At 33.7% G+C, this 14,535-nt stretch overlaps 1 pseudogene; it reads left to right on the plus strand.

The window, feature by feature from the left end:
* The first annotated feature begins 150 nt into the window (after positions 1–150).
* Positions 151–837, plus strand: LOC109338188 (annotated as a pseudogene).
* Positions 838–14,535: the final 13,698 nt, after the last annotated feature.

Genomic DNA, 14,535 nt, shown 5'->3' on the forward strand with positions numbered 1-14,535 from the left:
ATCTTGGTGGCAGTCGATTATGTTTCTAAGTGGGTGGAGGCAATTTCATCTCCACATAATGATGCTAAAACGATCATCAAACTGTTTTCCAAGATCATATTTCCAAGGTTTGGGGTCCTGAGGCTGGTTATTAGTGATGGAGGCTCACACTTTATTGAAAGACATTTTGAAAACCTCTTGAAGAAGTATGGTGTTTCTCGTCGAGTGGGTACCCCTTACCACCCTCAAAGAAGTGGTCAAGTGGAAGTATCAAATCGTGAGATTAAAAGCATGTTGGAGAAGACAATGTCTAGGAGCAGGAAAGATTGATCATTAAAGCTTGATGATGTTTTATGGGCTTACCGTACTGCATATAAAATACATATTGGTATGTCACCATTCAGGTTGATTTATGGTAAGCCTTGCCACCTTCCAGTGGAACCAGAGCATAAAGCGTATTGGGCAGTCAAATTGCTAAACTTTGATCTGAAAGTTGCTGGAGAAAAGAGGAAATTCCAACTACAATAGTTGGAAGAACTGCGGTTGGATGCTTATGAGAATGCTCGTACTTACAAAGAAGGAACAAAAAGATGGCATGACAAACATATACTCCGCAGAGAATTCCAAATAGGGGAACTTGTTCTCTTATTCAACTCCAGATTGAGGCTCTTTCCAGGGAAGCTAAAGTCTAGATGGCCAGGTCCATTCAGAGTCACCAAGGTTTACCCTTATGGAACAATTGAGATAGGGAATGAGGAAAGGGGAAACTTCAAGGTGAATGGTCAATGTTTGAAGCATTATCTAGCAGATGAGCGACTAGAGAAACAAACAAACAGAACCCTCTTGGATGCTACATGAGCTACAAAGATCAATCGTCAAGCTATTGACGTTAAATGAGCACTTCGTGGGAGACAACCCACGCTAGAGATACATTTTTAAATTCATTAATTTTAGTGTTTTAGTGTCAGCTTTAGTGCCTCCCTAAGTTTGGAGCCTTTGTAGGGGGATGTATATAGTGTCGGCCACAAAACCAAATGGTGTTGCTGCCCAAGATATATGCACCTAGTTCATCTACGACATATGGCCATTTGGGACATTTTTCTCTTCTGTTGCACGTACTTCCACTACATCCAATGAAGCCAACCACTTATAATTGGCACATGAGTTAAGGACACTTCATACCTAACCACACTTTCTACCTAACACGTGACTTTTCTTTTTCTTTCTCTTATTATTTAGATTTTTACATTGGGGACAATGTAAATTTCTAAGCTTGAGGGGTTTTTGCATTTAGATAGTTCATTCATTTCATGTATACCATATAGATTTTAAATTTTTTAGGTTGAATATTCATATTATCATGCATTATCACATGTCTCATATATCTACATGTTGTATATCTGCTTTAAATGAAAAAGTAAGCATGAATGATGATTGTTGATCTATGACCCTCATTGAAGAAAAAAATTGATGATAGAATAATAACATGAAAGATATTAGATTTGACAATTGCGAATTAAATTTGGTTAAATAAAGATCTTTGTTTCAAAACTTTTGCTGAATGTACCAAATGTGAGAATCTTTGGCCAAACACAATAAAGGTTCTGATTTGAATTGACAATTACATAAAACCATTTTTTTTCTTTCATGTGTGCATAATTTTCTATGATTGTATATTCTAGAACTTGATTTGTGACCGTTTCAAGATTGAAGTCTGTCTGTATGTATTAAAATGATAGATGCAATTATGATGTTTTCTTTTGACATTCAACCGCTTACTATAAGCATCGAAAACTCATTAGTTGTCCACTTTTGAGCACGAACTTTAATGATTTTTCATAGCTACTCCAATGGGGGTTTGGTGTAATTTATGATATTTGGTTGAAGTAATGAGAAAGGTAAAAAGGTCATGTGTGATGAAAGAATCCATAAAAAGGTGAAGAAGAAAATAAATAAATAAATAAATTTCATCCCTTCTCTTTTAGAAAATCTCAACAATAAAAAAGAAAATAAAACGAAAAAAAAGAAGAAGAAATACATAGTATACTAAAAGAGAAGGGACTGGAAAACAAGTATGTTGTAAGGAGAAAAGTTGATTGAAAAAAGGTCATATGATAAAGTAAGGCATATCAAGATAATATCAATGCTTCAATCAGATGCCTAAAAGGTTTAACTATTTTGGGAAATATTTGTAAGCCTTTTGAATTATCATTTCTTTGACTATCCCACCTTAAATCATTCACCTTGACCCTATTACAACCATTTAAAGACCTCTTGATTTTTGCATGCACTCAAATACAATCAGTGACGATTTGGTCTATAATCAAGCCTTTGGTAATTCACTTTCATGAAATTTTTTGAGCAAAACACTATGACCCTTAAACACATGAGAGTGATGAGAGAAGAGTGACCCTAATTCGTGCGATTGTTATGACTTAAGGACTTAGCTTGAATTAAATTTGTTTGTGATTGTCTTGACTTGATGTCTGGATTGTTTCAAATAAACATGAGATTGCTTGTTATTTTGGGTCATAGTTTCTATATCATCATTCATACATGATTGTGAAAGTTAGACATAATACTTGCTTGAGGACAAACAAGAGATAAGTTTGAGGGAATTTAATAAGTGTGAAATTATACTACATTTGCATTGCATTTAACTTGCATTTAAGGACATAATTAGGACTTTAGGATTGTTTTAAGCTTTTATTTCTCTTTGTTTGGGTTCAGCGGGTGTTTTTAGCTATGTTGTGCAGTTTGGATGGATTAAAGCAAAAAAGAGTAGAGATTGGGTGCAAGAAGATTCAGTTCAGTGTTGAGGCTATGCGAAGAACAATTGAAGGACCAAAAGAAGTCATATATGTTATATTATATTCCTATGTTTTAGATTTTTTGTTGGGCTTAGCCCAATATTTTGTAATTAGGATAATTAAGGGTTCTCCCTCAAGGATTTGACATTATTTTTTACATTACAATTCTCTAATTTAGAATTTGGGATTCTCTTCTACATCATGAGTGAGTAAATACTTGATCTTACTTCTATTTCATTGAGTGTTATGGTTTGAATCATTAAACTGAGTTTTATTCGTGTGAGTTGTTTGGCCAACAAATTACATCTCTTAGATATATTGGGGAAGGACCGAGACGTGAACCCAACTATCTGACCATTTAGTTATTCAAACTAGAATCCTAATTCATGAGAGTAGTATTAATTCACCTTGGGTTGCTACGAAGCGATTGGATAGAAAGATCGAAGTAAAAGATTTTATTGATAATCGTACCATGAGAGTAGGTGCGACTTCAATTGAGTACACGTGCTGGAGCTCGAGAGAGGATGACACATATCAAAGAGCAATTCACCCTCACAACTTAAAGTTCATGAAAAGGAGCAAAACAAGGATTTGCGAGAGTAAAGGCAGTAACCCTTATCCTGGGATCTCTTCCTAAATTAGATTTCAACCCCTTTTGATTATTTTCATAATTATTCTTGACAATTGTTCTAAATTCAATTTTATTCCTTATTTGAGTTAAGTATAAATTAAATGTTATAATTAAAGGAGTTTTCCAGTCCTCGTCGGATCAATATTTTATTACTTGATGACATAATCGTGCACTTGTGATTTGCCCTATCAACCTCAGCTAAACTAGCTATCATGTTGAATAATTGTTTTTGATTCCCCATGCTTGCAATGAACGCTTTTTTTTTCTCGAACCCCACTTCCTTCATAATCCTTTCTTTCCTCTATTCCTCTCTCCAATCTATTATTAGGCTCAATTCCCATCTCACCTAGGCTTTTCCCTTCTGTTACGTATATAAGGAAAAAAATATTCTTCATGATAAGTGTCAATTTCTCTTTCACTTTTGCCCCTCCAAAACAAATTCATATTTTTTCATAAACTCTCACACATTGTATCATGTGACTTTTTGTTTAGTGCATGTGAGTCTTCTTTTTCAATGCATCTCATCATATTGTAACCTTTGCTACTCACCACTTGTCAGCTCATGGGGGAATTCTACCCAAAAACCTCTATCATGTGCAATGCACGTCATCTCTCATGTGTCATGATCTCATTAATTTCTTCTTAAAATACATGTGACTTAAGTCACTTTTCCAGCCCAAACATATTAAACCTTTCATTTTCTAGAGTTTCTCATTTAAAAAAGTTTTATTAAAATATATTTCTAGCATTTCAACTTATTCAACCTCCTAAAAAAGTTTCCCTTCAGATTTAATTTTATAAAAAAACTTAAACCTTTCTTTTTCATCAAATCCTCCAAAACAGATTTACATTTTTATCATAGACTCTCACACATTGTACCATATGACTTTTTGTTTAGTATATATGACTCTTCTTTTTCAATGCATCTCATCGTATTGTAACCTTTGCTACTCAACACTTGTCAGCTCGTAGGGGAATTATACCCAAAAGTTTTCATCATGTGCAATGCACCTCATCTCTCATGTGTCATGATCTCATGTGGAGAAGTGTATTTTCTATCAAATTTCTTTCAGGGGGAGCATACAAAATAGGGGAAGCATACTCACGTCATCTCAATATATCTCAAAGTATGATGCTTTCAGAAAACTACAATAATAAAGAAGATGTAGGTTTGTCATCATAAAAAAGGATGAGTTGCCGGATTGCAAGTGTTTCAAAGTGATATTAAATTCTACAATAATAAAGAAGATATTGCTTGAAGTAAAGTGTTTCAAAGTTTTACAAACTTATAAGAGCATTGTTACTTAGTATACAAAGAGTTGCTGGATTGCAAGTGATATTAAATTCTAAACCTGTAAAGGAAATCCTGCCATTGTTGTAAATTCTTTATTGACATTGCAAAATTCTTTCTTTCATAATGGCGTGATAAGAAAGGGGATAGAGTCACTTGGAAATGATTTTTTCCAAGAGTGACATAAGTATTAGTGAATGTGTAAGGTACATAGAGGTCTCAGAGTGAGATATTGTAATTACAAGTCATAATATTTAGTGGAGAAATCTCTTGTGCTGCAAGTGTACTGAATGTAGCCTTCAGTGGACAAGAATGTGAACCATTATAAAATCTCGGTGTACTCTCTTCTCCTTTATCTCTTGATTTTTACTTGTTAATTTTCTACATATTTTTTCCGCCACACTTAACTCTTGATTTTGCAGAAAAAGTGGCCATACTTTGAAGTCAACTAATTCACCACCCCCTCTTAGTTGCAATCTTAGTCTTACAATTGGCACCGGAGCTATTTTTAAGTAAGTTATTCAAATCTGATCCTATATCGAAGATGGCCTCAAGATCATTCCTAGGAGAAGGTTCCAACATCAATCGCCCTCCAAGCTTCATGGAAAGTGCTATGACTTTTGGAGAGTGCTATGACTTTTGGAAAATCAAAATGAGAATCTTCATGGAATGCAATTGAAGAAGGACCATATGAACTCGTCACCGTAGTCAACAGTGTAAGGGAAGTAACGCCCAAATCTTCATGGAATGATGAAGATAAAAAGAAGGTGCAATATTATCTCAAAGAAATGAACAACCTCACTTCAACACTTAGCATTGATAAGTTCTTTAGAGTATTAAACTGCAAATCTGCCAAAGAAAATTGGGATACTCTAGAGACTACACGTGAAGGAACTGATGAGGTAAAAAGGTCGAGACTCAATACTATTTCCCAAGAATATGAAATGTGTCGTATGAAACCTGGAGAAAAAATTCTGGATCTTCAAAAGAGGTTTACTCAACTCACAAATCACCTTATTGCACTTGGTAAGGTACTATCAAATAGTGACTTGAACTTGAAGGTTCTATGATTGCTCACCAGAACATGACAACCAAACATAATAGCCATTTCTGAAAAGAAAAGTTTATAAAAAATTTCCTTGGTTGCTTTGTTTGGTAAATTGCAGAAACATGAATTAGAACTCAGTCAACTTGACCAACATAAAGAGCAAGAGAAGAAAAAGAAGAATATCTCTCTTAAGGCGAAAGTAGACAAATATGAATCATCAGAAGATGAATCTGAGAAGGAAGATATGGAAGACACGAGTCTTCTTGTAAAGAAGTTCAACAAGTTCCTGAAAACGAACAAGGGTGCTAAAACTGGTAAAATGAGGAAATTCACCAAGAACAATGACGCCTCCACTTCAAACGAAAATTTCACATGCTTCGAATGTGGCAAGCATGGATATATGAAGATGGCTTATCCAAACTTTAAAAAGAACTCCTTCAAAGGGAAGAACGAAATGAAGACTGGACAGAGAGCCTACACTGCTTGGGAAGATAATGATACAAGTTCTGCTTCTGAACAAGAAAATGAACAACAAGTACATCTTTTCTTAATGGCATCTCATGATTATGATGATGAAGAGGTAAATAATACTCAACTATATTCTTCTGAATTACAAACTGGATTCAATGACTTGCATGATGAATATGTTAAACTCACAAAAATGTTTCTAAAACAAAAAACTGAGTTAGACGCATTTAGAAATAAACTTTCATCATCTTCATGTCAAAACTACACTATTATTGAAAATAAAGTTTCAACTTTAAATCTTGAAATTAATAAGATGAACAAGAGTAGTAAAAGTTTAGGAAAGATCATTAATGATCATAGACACTCAACAGACCGAAGAGTCTTGGCTATTCAAAAAGCCATGGTTCTAAGAAACGAAGTGTCTCAACTAAGATAAACTTTGAAAAACATGGTATCCATGCATTTAAAAATAGTAAAAGTAAATCTAGGATACATGAACATCAACCCACATGTACATATTTCAAAAACCATGGACATACACCGAATAATTGTAAAATTAGAAAATACGGTGTACCGTTAGGTCATTTTAGATGGGTTGAGAAAGGTACTAACTATATAGGACCCAAAGAATATTGGGTAACTAATAAAACTTAAACTGTTTTGCAGGAAAATTTGAGAGCCGCATGAAACTTATGGTACTTGGATAGCGGCTGCTTAAAACATATGACGGGCGATAGAAACAAGTTCTATGTCCTCACTCGAAGGGACAAAGGCTATGTCACATATGGTGATAACAACAAGGGAAAAATACTTGGAGTTGGTAGAATTGGCAAGCCACCCTCAATAACCATAAAAGGTGTATTATATGTTGAAGGGCTCAAGCACAATCTTCTAAGCATAAGTCAATTATGCGACAAAGGCTTCCATGTGACATTCTACCCAGATAAGTGCATCATTGAAAGTAAGAATTCTCAAAACTCTAAACTCATTGGTAAGAGGATCAACAACATATATATGATTGACATAGACTCTTCTTTACCAATAACATGTTTAGTTGCAAATGATAATCATGATGCATAGCTTTGGCATATGAGAATTGCTCATATACATATGGACCATTTGAATAAACTCATTAAGAAAGATTTAGTTGTTGGTTTATCCAAAATGAAGTTTGTTAAAGACAAACTATGCAATGCTTGTCAAATAGGTAAACAAACAAAAACTTCTTTTAAACCTAAGCATATGGTTTCTTCCGATAGACCATTGCAGTTACTACACATGGACTTATTTGGCCCCTCAAGGAAAAAAGTTATGGTGGTAACTACTATGCTCTTGTTATAGTAGACAATTGTTCGAGATACACTTGGACTCTTTCATAATAATGAGGCATTCAAAGCCTTTAGCATTTATGCTAAAAGAGTTTAGAATGAAAAATCACGAAAAATCGTTGCTATAAGAAGTGATCATGGGGGAGAATTTCAAAACTCTTAATTTGAAGAATTTTGTGATAATCTTGGTATCAATCACAATTTTTCTGCTCCTAGAATACCACAACAAAATGGTGTTGTATAGAGAAAGAATCAATCTTTAGAAGAACTATCTCGCACAATGTTGAATGAAACTAACCTCCCAAAATATTTATGGGCTGATGCAGTAAGTACTGCATGTTATGTTTCAAACCGAGTTCTTATAAGACCAATTCTTAAGAAAACCCCCTATGAACTTTTTAAAGGTAGAAAACCAAACATTTCTCATTTGCATGTATTTGGTTGTAAATGCTTTGTTTTAAATAATGGTAAGGGTAATTTAGGCAAGTTTGATGCAAAAGTCGATGAAGGTATCTTCCTATGCTATTCTCCTGTTCATGTATGTTTTGATGAAACCAATCCTAGCCATGGAAGAATCTGTTCATGTATGTTTTGATGAAACCAATCCTAATATAAAGGATAGGTTAACCTTTGATGAAGAGGACTTGCCAAGTTCTCCTGCTAAAGAAATTTCCATAAATGATTCTTCAACTAATTCTGAGCATTTGAAAATGGATGATGATCTATCTCATCAAGAAGAGTCTATTCACTTTGATTTACCAAAAGAATGGAGAACCCATCGAGATCATCCTATTGACAACATTATTAGTGATATACGTAAGGGTGTCACTACTCGTTTAATGCTAGAAAATGATTGTCTAAACATGACCTTCGTTTCTAAAATAGTACCCTCCAAGATTGATGATGCAATCGAGGATGAACACTGGATTCATGCAATGCAAGAAGAGTTAAACAATTTGAGAGAAATGAAGTTTGGGAACTTGTTCATGGACCTAAAAATAGGCATGTCATAAGAACTCGTTGGGTATTTCCAAATAAATATGATGAAAATGTTATTATTGTTGGAAATAAAGCTAGACTAGTAGCCCAAGGATACAATTAGGAAGAAGGTATAGACTTTGATGAAACCTTTGCTCTGATTGCTAGACTTGAAGCTATTAGGCTATTACTTGTATATGCATGTTCTTTAAATTTTCAGCTATATCAAATGGTGTAGAGAGTGCTTTTCTAAATGGATATATTCAAGAAGAAGTGTTTGTAGAACAACCTCCTGGTTTTGAAGATTACAAACATCCTTCTCATGTTTACAAATTAAAGAAAGCTCTCTATGGCTTGAAGCAAGCTCCACGTGCATTGTATGACCGTCTAACCAATTTTTTACTTGAAAAAGGATTCACCAAAGGGAAGGTCGACACTACACTCTTTATAAAGAAAATAAATCAGCATACTCTTCTTATTCAAATTTATGTAGATGATATTATTTTTGGTTCTACTAATGAATTTTGTGTAGTAATTTTGGAAAAATGATGCAAGTAGAGTTTGAAATGTTCATGATCGGGAAGTTGAATTACTTCCTTGGATTACAAATCAAACAACTTGACATTGACATTTTTGTAAGTCAATCCAAGTATTGCAGTGATTTGCTGAAAAGATTCGATATGGATGACTGCAAGCCAATAGCTACTCGTATGGGATCTAGTACGTACATCGATACTGATGAAGCTGGAAAATGTATTGAAATATCAAAGTATCGAGGTATGATTGGATCTCTTTTATATTTAACTGCCAGTAGACCAAATATCATGTTTAGTGTATGTTTGTGTGCTTGGTATCAATCTAAACCAAAAGAATCACACTTAGTTGTTGTTAAGAGAATCATGAAATATCTTAAAGGCACAACTGACGTTAGGCTGTGGTATCCAAAAGGAAGCATATGTGATTTGGTTGGTTATTCAGATTTAGATTTTGTTGGATGCAAAACTAAGAGGAAAAGTACAAGTGGTACTTGTCACATTTTAGGAAATGCTTTAGTTTCTTGGTCTTGCAAGAAACAAGCATGTGTTTTCCTAAGCACTGTTGAAGCTGAATATATGGCAGCAGGTAGTTGTTGTGTCCAAGTGTTGTGGCTTAAACAACAATTACGAGATTATGACTTAGACTCAGGCTGCACTCCTCTGAGATGTGACAATACTAATGCTATAAACCTCACAAAGAATCCAGTTATGCATTCTAGAACAAAACACATAGATATAAGGCATCACTTCCTTAGGGACCATGTCCAAAAGAAAGATGTGACTGTAAAATTCGTTGATACTCATAACCAACTAGTAGACATTTTCACTAAACCATTGGCTAAAGAACCTTTTTATAAAAGTAGACGAGAATTAGGCATTCTTGATGAAGCTTGCGTATCTTAACATGATTATATGATTATATGTGTGCTTCATCATGTTTATCTCATGCCTACTTGTACTCAAAAGTGTTTATTTATGTTTAAAATTTTCAAATTTTGGGTTAAAAATCATTTTCATAGAATAAATATGCCTAAAATTAAGTTTTTCTAGGGTCAGTAATCGATTACACTAGAGAGTAATCGATTACAGGGTTGAACAACCAGTTTTAGTAACCGATTACTTAGGGTATGTAATCGATTACTCAAAGTTGTTGTTTGAAAATTTAAAATTTTATAAATTTGAGTAACTATTTACTCAAAATGAGTAACCGATTACTCTGTGCAGTTATATTTCTAATTTTTCTGTATTTTTCAAATTCTTTCAAACTCATCTTCTTCATCAACTCGTGTTCTCTAGTGTTCAACCTCATAAATCTCTAAAATCTTTGTTTTTGATCCGTTTGGGGTATTTTTGTGTCTATTCATATCACATTTTCATCTCTAAACACTTCTTGACCATCATTTTCGTGTTTAATGGCTTAAATAAAAAAAAACCCCAAATCTACAAAAAAAACAAAAACCTAGAAACTCAAAAACCTCAATCCATGGCTACCTCTTCTAGATCAAAGAAGCAACGCACAAATGTGACTCAAAGGAACCAAGGAAATTCATCTTTGGAGTCTAACACTCTATATTTGAAAAGACTCCTTTCTAATAATGAGCAACGTAAAGTCTTTGATGAGCACTTTCATAGTCGAGTCATCTTCACTCCGAAATATGGTAATGTAGGGAATTTTGAGTTTGAAAATTTTCCTTTTCCTTATCTTTTACGGGAACAAAATCTATTTGACTTTTGTTGTGAAACTAACATCATTTCAGATGATAATGAGACAAATGTGGAATGTTCGAGGAACTCAAAGACCCATGCCTTATGAAATTTTCATAACCAATATTCTTGAACATTTTGGTGTTTTTACTAATGGTGAACCCAAGGTCGCTCTAAATCTTCACGAAAGCAAGATTGATGTGGAAGTTGTCCACAAAATGGGTTTTTCCATAGATCCTATTGACCGTTGCACCTATAAGCATCGATATGATAGACCGAATGCAACTGCTGATCAACCAGAACCTACCAATCCTAATCCTCCTGAACCTCAACCTTATCAGTTTCATGCTCAATCTTCCTCATTTGTTGTCATGCCTTCCAATCAGATGATTATGGACAAGTTGCTTTCGCTTTGAGGCTACATCACTAACCGTATGGATGCCTTTGATACTCAGAATCAACAAATCCAGTTTGAACTTCATTGTCTCTCTTCTAAGCTGAGTAACATGGACGTTGATGAAGACAACTTTGAGCATGAGTCTTAGATTGAGTGTAGGATTTCTATTTGTTTTGATGCATATTTCTGAACAATTTATTGATTTTCTGGTTGTAATCATTTCATATTCTCAGACAAAATTTGCTTTATGTTGTTTTTGTAGAACATCTTTGTTTTGTGATATACACTGGGATGTTTATTTTATATCTTATGAATATGTATGTTATATATGTCTATATTGTGTTGGACTCTTGGCTTTTCTACTTTTTGAAGAAGTCAAAAGGGGGAGAAAAGTTGGGAAAAATGTATTTTCTGTTTAAAACATTTCAGGCACATAAATCCAAATGAAAGGGGGAGCATACAAAATAGGGAGAGCATGCTTAAGTCATCTTAACATATCTCAAAGTATGCTGGTCTCAGAAAACTACACTCATAAAGAAGATATTGGTTTGTCATCATAAAAAAGGGGGAAATTGTGAAGAAGATCTTGGCTCCTGACCTTGGCACGATTTTGATGAAGACACCAACATCACCAAAAAGAAGAAAATGAAGAATACTTATGAAGGCAAAGAAGACAAAGCTTCAAGACAAATTAGTCTAAGTCTAAATAGGTACTTCTATCCTATATTGTTGAATATACAATAGTAGTAATGCTCAAACTATTTTTAAAAGAAAATTGAAACACTTCAAAATACTTAAAACAATTTTCAAAAATAGTGTGTAACGGGTTACTGCATCTAAGTAACATGATACATGTGTGATAAAAGAGTTATCTAACTTAAAACTGATCAGAGTAATCCATTATTGTCCTTGAGTAACAAATTACTAGTTTTAATAAAGTTGAGTAATCGATTACCCACTTGTTGTAATTGATTACTCTAAATCGAATTTAAATGTCCAATGGACAGAATGTTTGGGTAATCGATTACCCACTAGTTGTAATTGATTACTGAGTGTTGTTGCATCAGATTTCAGATTTCAAAATGAAAGGTTTTCCTCCCAAACAAAATATCTTCACTCCAATCATTTCCTACCTTTTCATAGAGGCACTACGGGTGATTGGAAAGTCTATTTAAAGGCATTGAATCTCACAACATAAACACACAACTCCATACAAATTTCAAAAGCTCTTACACACATTCTGAAATTATTTTTCTGCACTTTTGGCAACTAGTTCTTAAACTTTCAAAGTTGACTTTTCTGAAGTTGCTTAAAGTAAAGTGTTTCAAGTTTACCAACTTATAAAGAGAATTATAACTAAGTATACAAAAGAGTTGATTGGATTGCAAGTTACATTACTTTCAAACTTGTAAAGGCAATTCTGCCATAGTTGTACATTCTTCATTATTACTTCATAATACTTTCTTTCACAAGGGTGTGATAAGAAAGGGGATTAGAATCACTTGGAAATGTGTTTTTTCCAAGAGTGAATAAGGATTAGGGAGTGTGTAAGGTACGTAGAGATCTCAGGGTGAGATATTGTAATTGCAACTCATAATCTTTAATGGAAAAATCTCTTGTGCTGCAAGAGTACTGGACGTAGCTTTCAGTGGACAAGAAGGTGAACCAGTATAAAAATCCTTGTGTATTATCTTCTCTCTTATCTCTTTGATTATTTATTTGGATAATTTCTGCATATATTTTCCACTACACTTTAACTCTTGATTTTGCAGAAAAAGTGGCCATAATTTTAAGTCAACTAATTCCCCCCCCCCCCCTCTTAGTTGCAATCTCAATCTTACATATCTTTGTTGTTAGGATTTTCTGGTTGTAATGTTTTCAAGGATTTTGAACAAAATTTGCTATTATGTTGTTTTGTTGTTGTTGTTGTTGTTGTTGTTGTTGTTTTCTGAACAAATGTTTGAACATCTTTTGTTTTATGTTATGCATTGCTATGTTTGATTTATATCTTNGGGAGAAATGTATTTTCTATCAAATTTCTTTCAGGCACATAACTCCAAATGAAAGGGGCATACAAAATAGGGGGAGCATACTCACTTGATCTCAACATATCTCAAAGTATGCTGCTGTCAGAAAACTAGACTGATAAAGAAGATATTGGTTTGTCATTATCAAAAGGGGGAGATTGTGAAGATCTTTGCTCCTGACCTTGACACGGTTTTGATGAAGACACCAACATCACCAAAAAGAAGAAAAGGAAGAATACTTATGAAGACAAAGAAGACAAAGCTTCAAGACAAATTAGTCTAAGTCTAAATAGGTACTTCTATCATATACTCTTGAATATACAATAATAGTAATGCTAAAACTATTATTTAAGAAAATTGAAACACTTCAAGCATAAACCAAACAATTTTCAAAAATAGTGTGTAATAGGTTACTGTATCTAAGTAACAGGATACATAAGTGAGAAAATCAGTTACCCAACAAAAACTATGTAGGGTAATCGATTATTGTATCTGAGTAATAGATTACCCAGTTTTAGCACAATTGAGTAATCGATTACTCAAGATTGTAATGGATTAATCAAGATTGTAATCGATTACTCTAGGTTGTAATCGATTAATGAGAGTTGTTGCATCAGTTTTCATATTTCAAAATGAATGGTTTTCATCTCTAACGAAATGGTTTCATTCCAATCAATTCCTACCATTTCAAAGAGGTGTTATGGCTAGTTGAAAAGTCTATTTAAAGGCATTGAAACTCAGAATCAAATCATATCTTACACAAACTTTCAAACATAATTCTAAAATTTCTTTGAAATAATTTCTGCACTTTTTGGAACTTGTTCTTAAACTTTCAAAGTGAACTTTCTGAGTTGCTTGATCTAAAGTGTTTCAAAGTTATAAGAGCATTATTATCGGATTGCAAGTGATATTACATTCCAACCTTGTAAAAGCAATCCTGCCATTGTTGTAAATTCTTCATTGACATTGCAAAATTCTTTCTTTCACAATTGTGTGATAGAAAGGGGATAGAGTCACTTGGAAAGGGTGTTTTCCAAGAGTGACATAAGTATTAGTGAGTGTGTAAGGTACATAGAGGTCTCGGGGTAAGAAGTCATAATATTTAGTGAAGAAATATCTTCGGTGGACAAGAAGGTGAACTGTAACGCCCCGAAAAATACTCTTTATTTATTACGCGGAAAAGTGAGTAATTTTTTTTTAAATTGGTGATATAAAATTGTTTCCTTTTAAAAACCTTTCTTTTCTGGGACATCACTTTAAGTAACATATAACGCGGAAATCAAAACCAGTTACCTAACGGTAACCGAAATGATACAACATTTCCTGAATATACATCTT

The sequence above is a fragment of the Lupinus angustifolius genome, unplaced genomic scaffold (assembly GCF_001865875.1).
Source record: "Lupinus angustifolius cultivar Tanjil unplaced genomic scaffold, LupAngTanjil_v1.0 Scaffold_19_12, whole genome shotgun sequence".
NCBI lineage: Eukaryota > Viridiplantae > Streptophyta > Magnoliopsida > Fabales > Fabaceae > Lupinus > Lupinus angustifolius.